Raw genomic sequence first — 10,604 nt, forward strand, 5'->3', positions numbered from 1 at the left:
GCGTCAGTTGTCAGTTGCCCCATCTGGCTCAGCAGGGGTCCAATGTTGCCTCTGCTTTTCCTCCGGCTCCCCACATATCTGAAAAAGGACTTCTTATTGTCCTTGATGCTCAAAGCTAGCTGGAGTTCAGTTGCAGCCTTGGCTTTCCTGGTCTGCTCCCTACAGGACCGGACCAGTGCAGAATAATCCTCCTTGGAGGTGACTCCCATCCTCCACCCTTTGTAGGCCTTTCTTTTTAGCCTCAGGAGGTCTGCTAGGTCCCTGGAGAGCCAGGGGGGCTGCTGTGCCCTCTTGCTGCCTTTCCTCTGAGATGGAATAGACTTAGTTTGTGCATTGAGGATCGCTCCCTTGAGGAGCAACCACTCCTCTTGAACTCCCCTCTCCCTGTGGTCACGGTCCCTTAGGGCCTCACTGACAAGCCTCCTGAGCTTGTCAAAGTCGGCTTTCCTGAAGTCAAGGACTTGCGTGTTGCTGACCGACTTGCCAGCTTTTCGGCGGATGGTGAAGGTGATCAGCTCGTGGTCGCTGTCACCCAGCTTCCCATCGATCACTAGGTCACCGACTAGGTCATCCCCAGTAGCCAGTACCAGGTCGAGCAGCGCTTTGCCTCTCGTTGGCCCATAGACTTCTTGAGTCAGGTGGCAGAATGTGCTGACTTTCAGGAAAAGGGATATGAAATGTGGAGTTAAGGTAGAAGAGTTCCTGATGGGAGATGAGAAAAGTCACTGATAGTCCTTCAAATTAGAATAAAAGATGCTGCAAGAGTCTCTCTAAAATAAATGAAGAATGACTAGAGCAGGCTTGTGAAGATGGTCACTGAAGTGGAAGTTGAGGTGATAGTCAGTGGAATTTTTTCCCTTGAGAATGAGACCAAAGGTGTCTCATGCTAGTGAAAATCAATGGATGGCGTGAGCATTGGTGCTTTTGGGAAATTTTTGTGATGTTTACCTAATAAGGGGACACTCAAAGAAAGATCACAGAATCATAGAATATTAGAATGGGAAGGGACCTCAGGAGGTCTAATCCAACCTCCTGCACAAAGCAGGACTATTCCAAACTATATCATCGCAACCAAAGCTTTTTCTACCCAGGTCTTAAAAACCTCTACAGATGGAGATCCCACAACTTCTCTGGGTCGCCTATTTCAGTGCTTTACTACCCTCCAAGTGAGAAAGTTTTTCCTAATATCTAATGTTTCCCCAGCCCTCTAACCATTTTCATTGCCCTCCACCGGGCTTTCTCCAATTTGTCCACATAATTTCTGTAGTTGGGGGCCCAAAACTGGACACAGTACTCCAGATGTGGCCTCACCAGTGCTAAATAGAGGGGAATAATCACTTCCTTGGATCTGTTAGCAACACCTCTACTAATGCAGCCCAGTATACTGTTAGCCTTCTTCACAACAAGGGCACACAGTTGATGTGGCGCACTGTTCAGCTTGTTGTCCGCTGTAACCCCCAATCCTTTTCTGCAGAGCTGCTGCTTAGATGATTCTTCTGCTTAGGTGAACTCCACCTGGGTGCCTGAGACACTGGACCCTCTGGCACTGTGGCCAGCACAACTGCTAAAGACAGCTTTAAATTAAAAAATTGGGAGGAAGGGTTTGAAAAAACTCATGTAATCTCAATCCCTGATTTTGATGCAAAGAAAGAGGAAAACCAGGTGAACAAGGACACAGCAAAGGATAAAGGAGGCAGGAAGATGAATAGCAAGGAGAAAGATTGTACTAATATTGGTGAGAGCAATAGTCAATGAGTCAGTCCACTTAGTAAAGGGCTGTATCTAATCTGGGTAGGATCTGGGTGTGCTGGAAAAGAAACAACTGAAATGTTTGTGCACTAGTGCAGGGGGCATGGACAACAAAATGGAGCAACTAGAATTACTGGTGCAGGACATGAAGCCAGAAATGTGGTAGAATCTCAATCATGGTGTTTGAAGGCATGCACAGTTCAGAAAAGATAGAAGTAAACGTAAAAGGGGGGAAAAAATTGTACAATAACAGTATGATAAACTATAAGAAATAAGAAATAACAAGGATCAAACAGCATCTATTTGGGTCAAGATCCCTTTGCCCCCTTCCTTCTCCCCCTCCCCACCCCCCTGCCCCCTGCTCACCCTTTGGGGCCGGCCAAGTAAACATTCCCTCTGCCGCTGCCGCCTCCTCCTCCAGCCTCTGATGCAGCAGCTCCCTCTCCTCCGCCTGCCTCTGCCTCCTCCCTGGAGCAGGGGGACTTCCCCCCACCTTCCTGCCCAAGATGGTGGTGGCGGTGGCGGCCCACCCCCCCACCTCCTTGCTCGAGGAAGAGGAGCCCACGCAGCCAATCATCGCCTGCCCTCTTGGTGGCACCTGCACAGTTGCCCAAAAGTGTTAGGGACAGACAGACACACAGACAGACAAAGCCCTTTATTATATTAGAATTTTCAAGGGAGAATATTTTGATAAAATGAGAAAACTAATTAGTGAAGTTAAATGGACAAAGAAGCTCAGGGACTTGAAGAAAGAAGTGTGGAATTTCTTTAAGTTAAGAACACAAAATATAATTTAAAACTTGTATTCCAACAAGGCAGGTGGGCGAGAAATATAGGGAAGGGGCTCCAGACCTAATTGGATGAAAAATCATCTCAAAAAGGATCTGAAAAATAAGACGGTACCTATAAGAAATGGATAAAAGAATTGATCAACAAAAAATCCATCTATGAGAGGTCACGAAATGGAGGAATACAGGGAGAATTGCCAAAGTCAGGCTGAATTGGACCTTGCAAAGGATATTGACATGAATAGCAAAACATTCGTCAGTCATGTTAAGTAAAGGGAACAAGAGGAGAAAAGGCAGGGGCACTATGCAGTGAGGACAGGAAAGAGATCACAGATGTAGCCCACAAAAAAAAAGAGACTATTTTGCCTCAGTTATCCATAAAGACAATAAGGATGAATATGAGGTAAATGCAGGATGGTCAATGGGCACGAGGGTATAGATATGGAAATTACCAAAATAAATGTGGAAATAAAACTTAAACAACTTAAATCAACCAAGTCAAGGGAAGATAATGTCTAACTAAAAGAGCTGGTAAATAAAATCATAAGTCTTGTCACAAGGACAATCTATCAAGCTGAGGATTGTCATATGTTCTCAATGCAGTACCTGTATTTAAGAAGGGGAAAAAGTGATCTAGGTAACTCCTGGCTAATCAGCCTGCAATGCTCCAAAAGAGTCGTTGCAAGAAAGAATAATTAAGCTATGGAGGTAAATGGAAATGGACTCAAATGCAATATGGGTTTATTAAAGGTAAATTGTTCCATGCTAACCTAAGATTTTTCTTTGATAAGATAACCAATTTTCTGGACAAAGGAAGTGCAGTACACGTTATCTATCTGGACTTTAATACATTATTTGATATGGTGCCACGTGGAAGTTATTAGTCAGGCTGGAGAAGACGGGAATTAGTACAAGACCAGGGGGGTCGGACCTGATGATCTGTTTAGGTCCCTTCTGACCCTAAGTACTATGACACAATGAAGACCAGTAAGGAACTGATTAAAGGGGAGATTACATTCGTCAATATTGAAAGGGGAAGTGTTGGGCTGAAAGGAGGTTACTGATGGAGTATTTCATATATACATGAATTACTTTGGCACAAAAATGGGAATGAGTTAAAGATATTTGCATATGACACATAGTTGAGAGGCATTTCCTTTCCAGAGAAAGGAAAGGAAGGAAGGAAAAGAACTGTTTGCAATAAGGGACAATGGTGACATGAGAGGCAATATGTATAAATTATCCATGAATAAATTTAGGATGGGTATCAGAAGGGGGTTTCTAATCTCAGGTCTGTGAGGTTATAGCACAACAGTCCAATATGAGTAGTGAGAACAAAACCCCAACTACTTTTACGATGGAGTTTGTTCAGTTCATGAATGAGATTATATGATACAATTGCCTGCAGAAGGAGTGAACTACACTTGGTGCCCCATAAAGTCGCTTCAGGTTCCATGTTTGTATGTTCTTTACAGATACAGGAAACTGTATAATGATTTGTGTCCATGGTCTTCAGATCAAGTTTTTATACTGTGAGGCTTGGTCTGTGGTAGGAGCAAGAGGAGAGGAGGAAAAAATCTTGGCACATTTCGTCTTGAATTTTTTAAGTAATCAATCAGATGCACTGTGGAGGCAGCTCTCATTGCCCCAGGTGAGGTGACCATCCATGCTTCCGGGGAAGAAAGGACAAATGCAGGGAAGTTTCTTTGGAAGAATCAACATCTGCGGTGATTTACTCATAGTGCAAAATCATATGATCTCACAGGGCACAAGCTTTCATGTGAATATTGCTGAAATGCAGGACAAAGGGTGCCTGTGACTGACAAGATATAGCAGGTGAGGCATATACATTAAGGCAGCATTTCTCAACCTGTGAGTTGGAACCCAAAAGTGGGTCACAAGAATATATGAAAGGGTCATGAACAAACTTAAAAAATGGATCAACAAACTTTAATAATGGATTCTCCTTTAAAGGATAAAAATGTGGGAAACAGTGGCTTTTCCCTTGCAGGCTGTCAGAGCTCCAGCCTGCACTGGGTCCCATTCTTAGCTTCTCTATTGAAGCTACAAAGAGAGCCAATTAGTGCCAGCTGTGCTTGTGACACTGTGATGTGGACACCGCTTCCTGTTGGTCAAAAATGAGATTAACACAACCTTCAACCTATATAACTGGATGGCTCTTACATGGCAGTGAGTGTCTATTCTGGGTTATGTTATAACCAAAGCAAATGGCTCCTTCTTATTTTTGCCCTTTGTCCATCCTCTGTTACTTGATGTTGCAGATATTGGGACAAAATGTAAGGTGGATGAACAGGCTTCCTTTTTCTCTGAGATCTTTAAACTCCAACAGATGTTCCTCAGTGCTCTAGGTTTAATCCTTCCCATCCTTTGAGAACCATGGTCTGTGTTGTTCTTTGCCGGTCCACCCTTCCTCCATGGCAAACACTGGCTTCCTTGTTTTTCTATGGAGAAACATGAAAACCCTCTTGTATGTTCATATATTTGAAGGGCCCGTTGTATTAATCTGGACAGACCTCTATAAAACAGGCCATAGAATTTCAGTAATTTGCACTGGAACTGGAGTGTATTTTTCAGGAAGGCATCTACGGGTAGCTTTCATCTGAAGCCCCAAGTGATAGACAGCTTGCCCATCTCTGGTAATCTTTTTCAGTTGTGTTAGTAATCCTCAAAGTCTTATTTTCAGATTGAGATTTTCTGACTTTGGCTGCCAGCCATGGAATTTGTTCTGTGTTTGCTAAATTAAAAAGCACCCAGTTCAAGATAATCATGTCTTCACACAGGGGTTTAGACGGAGATATATGCAACAGATTCCTACATAGGTTTATTAGACTTGTTATAAAGGTCTAATAAGGATATGAAGGGAACGTCTAGCCCAATGAGCAGAGGGAGAATTTTGAGAGAATCTCTTGACCTGGAAAACGTCAAGAAACATTCTGTATACATGTTTCAGCTCCAGAGTGGCTGCTACTGAGTCAACTGGCATTGAAGTCATTACTGGAGCAAAGAAGATAAATTAAGAGGCAACAATGACCCTAAGAAGCTCAGGAATATGTCAAATGTGATACCAGGTTTTATCATGTGGGGCAGAGAGCCTATATGTCTTAGTGCTTGAGCTGATCTTGTTTCCTACCCTTCATTGCTCCATTCTCTAGTTAACTCCAGAAGTTCCTTCCATTTTCTGGTTATGATGCTAGCAGTGGGTGCTGTCATCTTAGTCTTTGTCGCTGCTGCTAACCCACTTGGCTTGCATTCCACAGCATTCATATCCATACCACTGTGTACTTTCACTTGGATGCCATTGAAGTCTTCCCCCAGTTGGAGGCTGTTTATTGCAGATCTTCTGAACCAGGCAATAGTTTCAGTGAGCTGCAATACAGTTTCAAGGTGGGGTGGGCATAAGAACACAAACTCTCAGTGACGGAGGCAGTGACGCACACATGCTCCTTCCTCTGACCTTGTCCAGGTGGTCAGCTTAATCTGGGAAGAAGTTCTAACTTCTGTTAAACAGGAATTGCTACCCAGCTCCAGGCTGAGAGAGAACATGCAGTAACAGGATCAGACAGCTGGAGGTAATGAGGAAGCTGGTTAGCTCATTAAGTGTGCTACCTAGAAAGGTAGCAACATTTTATGCTCAAGAACTGTGAGGCTGCATGGAAGACAGGGTAAAGGCCAGGTGAGCAGTTCAAAGCAATGATTCTGTTTATTTCTCCACCGTGGAGTCAGGTGGCTAGTGTGAAGTACAAGCTGATCTTCTCTCATACACAGAGGAAGAAATGCTGCTGCTTTGTGTTCTAGAAGGTATAAAAAGGTGGACAGGACTATTTATTATTTGCTTTCTAACTGGGTACTTGGAGCTGTACATGCCCTTAAGAAGAAGCTTGCCTTTCCTGAGGAATTTACAGTCTAATAGAAACAAAGCAGATACATATGATGAACCCTGTGGCAATGAAAGTTAGAAGTTGAGATGTCTAGGAGAGACCAGGGCTGTTGGTCAGGTATCAGGACAAACACATGGGTGCAGAAGAAGGCTTTTGACTGGGAAAAGCAAGATAGTGCTGCCAGCCACTCTGGGTGCTGCAGGCTCTGTTGCTGTATTCAGTGGTTCTTAGGCTTGTCTATCAGCCTGAAGAACCACTTCACAGGCTAGAAAAAGAACAGGCCCAAACTGGCACGATTCATCAGATGGGAGCAGTGGATTTCAGGGAAGACAGTGGCTTTATATCAAGTTGGCAGGGAAGTGTTGCAATTCATTAAGGGGTTGAGTAAGCAATCTTCTGTCACCAGGTTTTCACGGAAAACTGGGGTTTCAACAAAGCCAACATTTTTCACTGGTGGCACCTGCTTCCCCACCCCAAAATTTGTTTTTGTCAGAAAAACCAAAAATCTGAAAAAGAGAAAAATTGGCCAAAATACTTAGGTTTTCAGGCAAAACTATTTTGGTTTTAGAAAGCTTTCAGGTTTTGGTTGCATAAAAAAAATAAAAAATAAAAAAAAATGAAAAAAATTGAAAATGTGTATGGAGAAATGTCCCATTTTCCAAACTTCTCTATGAACCAAAACACTGTGAGGTCTTAGCTGCATAAAGATGGGGCCCATTGTCATGTGAGGTACAGAATACTGAACAACAGAATGTGTTTCATATAAAAAAAAAATCGGCTTTATTTCAGTAGTATCTGGAAATGAATGAAAGCTGTGAATGAGTAAGTGTTGCACTGGTTCATTAGGATGGAGATGTTCCAGCGATGTGTGGAAGAGTTTGAGTAGGTGGAGAAATCCTATTGTGTGGTCACCATGCCGCATGGGGATCCAATCACATCTGGAAGGACTTGGCTGTGACACATTTATTGGTCTAGAGCACCCTCTGGGGAGAACAGTGTTTTTTAGTAAGCACAGATGTCAAGCTAGTGCAAAGCACTGATCGGGCTACTTGCTGTCGACAGCTGGGACCTCATGGCAACAGAAAAGTGGAGTTTAAAAAAAATGTGTCATGGCCACTTGGGATTCCTGTACTGAGACCACACTGGAGAGGCAAACAAGCAAGAACTGTAGTAGCAATGGTGCAAGTATTTGCTGATTCTTGGAACAGGGAAATGGGCCAGTGAAATAACTAATAGAAAACTCTAGGGCTCTTTTTAACAAGATCTGGGGAACAGCTAGAGAGGAGAGGATACAGCAAGGCAGTGAATATTAAATAGGAGTAAAGGATGAAACAAGATGGGATCTGATGTAAAGCTTGGTTGTTGAAAGCAATCAGTTGCCAGCAGTTTGGTTTTAAAGGATCATTTGAAAATATAAATTGGTGATAAAGTCCAGTTCCCATAAGCAAGCAATGAATCCTTGAGATGAACTGAACAGGGCTGCTTCCTATCCAGAGGCAAAGATCCCAGGCTACCTTTTTAAGCCACCATTCTCTTCCCCTGTTCAAACCTACCCTTCAGCTTTCCTCACTTAATCTGAACTATTGGCATTTGTTACAGCTAATAACCTTACCGCGTCCCACGATAAGTGCTTAAAAGCTTGAATCATGCAACCCTAGGCTATGAAAACAACAGGGACACAGCATTTACTAATAGCCAAAGTAGTCCCTGTGGTAAAAAAAAAATACACCATAGGAAAAGTGGTTTCTATTGATTGACATTTGTATGAGCATGAAACATCCTCCAGTTTTGCTCCCTCTTGCTCTGTGTCTCTTTCTACTCTTCACTATGAAACTACATGAGGCAAAAGAATTTGAGCAATGTGGAAAGCAATGGAGGGCAGCTGGGGCAGGGCATCACAGGTGGCATTTGTTATATGTGGTGTCAGAGCTATAGGTCAAATACATCTCTAGTACTGGAGAACCTGGTGTATAGCATTTGAAGAATTCATTTCACTGCTACCAGTTGTAATACAGATCCCAATCTCTTGCTGAGATAATAACACTGAATGATTGATGAAAATTATATAATTACCTTCTAGCATATAATTTAATTTTTTCATTCCAGGAGTAACTAGAGGCCACCAGGCATAACTCCTCTGTACAAGACATTGTCAAGATGTAAATGAATTAATACCATCTTATTTATAAAAAATGTCTTTTCTTTCTCACTACAGGAATCATAGGTGCACCAGGAGATGGTATTTAAAGACAAAACAGACAAGAAAAGGGATGTCCTCATGAATTGCAATTGCACAGCACCATTTTACACAGGGGAGGTCAAGAACCGGAGAGGTTATGTGACTCCATCAAAGTCACAGAGTAAATAAGTGGTAGAAGCAGAAATCCAACTCACGAGTCCTAGCTCTAAGTCTCCTGTTCTACACATTTGTCCACACTGGGTGTGTCTACACGAAATGTTTACTGCAGAGTACACTAATTAGCTTCTCAGTAAACATTGCACATCCTTACATGTGCCCCTATTGGGCTGGAGTAAACTAAATAACTCAGCAGCAGGATACTACTTGTAAATACAAATACTATCCTGTTGTAAAACTCTAGAACTCTTGGTTCAAAGATAATACCTTTTATTAGACCAACTAAGAAATCACAAAAAAATATCTTTTTCTGCAAGCTTTTGGGCACATGTGCCCTTTAAGATGGTAAAAAGTCACCATAGGTAGAAAATAAACGTTGTTTGACACAGAGGAAGCTGAAAGCAGAAGTCTGTTCCTTGCTCTTTGATGTGCAGATAAGGCAGGATTCCTTCCCCGGTGGTGTCAGATGGCAGAAAGGCAGGGAGGTGGAATAAAGGGTAGGGCTGTGAGAAATTTTGGCAGCCGTTTTGTTTTGGAGGTGTTATAACCCATTTCAGCATCTGAAACACCAAATCTGAATCAAAACTGAAGGCTCCAAAGCATCTCTGAAACAAAACGAAACCATCCGAAATGTTTTGGAAAATTTCGGAATTTCAGAGCCAGGCTTGCAGGGAAACAGAAACTAAGAAGAGGGAGGGGAAAGGGGGGTGGAAGAGCTGCTCTGATATTGACATCTGTAGCTGGCCAGTGTCTGCAGTCTGTCCCTGAGGTCCCTTCCAATTCCAGTTCTCTCCCGCGCCCCCCCGGGAGAAGTCTGGCACAGCCTGTAGCCCTCCCAGGGGGTGCAGGATGACAGGCTGCTGCTGCCAGCTGGGGCCAGTGGCAGCACTGGGTTTTTTCTGGTATTCAGCGCAGGCTGCATCAAGCAAATCGGGTGCTGGCACTGTCCCCAGCCAGCAGCAGCAGCATGCTGTCATCCTGCATGCAGATCCAGGGCCCATGCCCCCCAGGAAGAGTCTGGCACAGCTCTGCTGCCTTCCAGGGGGGTGTGGGCTCCCAGATCTGTGTGCGGGGCTGGGGCCAGTACCAGGGAAGACAGGTGCTGAGTGCTGGGAAGACAGGTGCTGCCGCTGGCTGCAGCTGGCAGCAGCAGCAGCATGCTGTTATCCACATGCTCCACATGCTGTCTGGAAGGTGGGGCCTTTCAGGCTGAGCGCTGCTGGGCTCTGGATAACTGCTGGAGTCGCCCCAGCTCAGGGACAGTGCACAGTGCCCTGCCAAGCTGTGCTGCACATGCACCATGGGACAGCTGCTGCACGGGTGCCAGGCAGCGTGGGGGGCGATCCCTGCTGCCTCCCCCGCCCTGTGCTGCATGGGGGGGGGGGGGGGGGGGGGGGGGGCTCTGCCATGAGCCCCCAAAGGCCCCAGTCATCACTGCTGCAGCTGGTGAGTGCGGGGCTTTTTTTTTTTTTAATGCCTTGCACTTACTGGCTGCATAAGTGGCAATTGGAGCACCTGGGCGCTCATAGCAGAACCCCCTGGGGCAGCGGGAGGCAGCAGGGATCACCCCACCCCACCCACCTGGTACCTGCGCGGCAGCTGTCACATCGCGCAGGTGCAGCATGGCCCAGCAGGGGGCTGTGCACTGTCCTGGAGCTGGGGTGGCTCCAGCAGTCACCCAGAGCCCAGCAGTGCTCAACACGAGTGGCCCCAGCTCATGGATAGCATGCGGAGCATGCGGATGACAGCATGCTGCCACTGCTGGCTGGGGCCAGCGGCAGGGAAAGACTTTCCTGCGGCCCGGGCCGGGGG

The 10,604-nt window shown here is 45.0% G+C and overlaps 1 protein-coding gene across 5 annotated transcripts in view; it reads left to right on the plus strand.

Annotated features, from left to right (window-relative positions):
* PRR35 (proline rich 35) overlaps positions 1-10,604 on the plus strand; it is a 50,529-nt gene that overhangs the window by 12,962 nt on the left and 26,963 nt on the right. The window contains exon 1 of one of the 5 annotated variants that reach the window (XM_014525559.2): positions 6,200-6,231. The exons of the other annotated variants lie outside the window; for them this stretch is intronic. The gene's annotated coding sequence lies outside the window, so the exon portion shown is untranslated. Of the gene's footprint in view, positions 1-6,199; positions 6,232-10,604 lie in introns of those variants that run through there. 5 annotated transcript variants of the gene reach the window in all.

This window comes from Alligator sinensis, unplaced genomic scaffold (assembly GCF_000455745.1).
Source record: "Alligator sinensis unplaced genomic scaffold, ASM45574v1 scaffold449_2, whole genome shotgun sequence".
NCBI classification, from domain to species: Eukaryota; Metazoa; Chordata; order Crocodylia; family Alligatoridae; genus Alligator; species Alligator sinensis.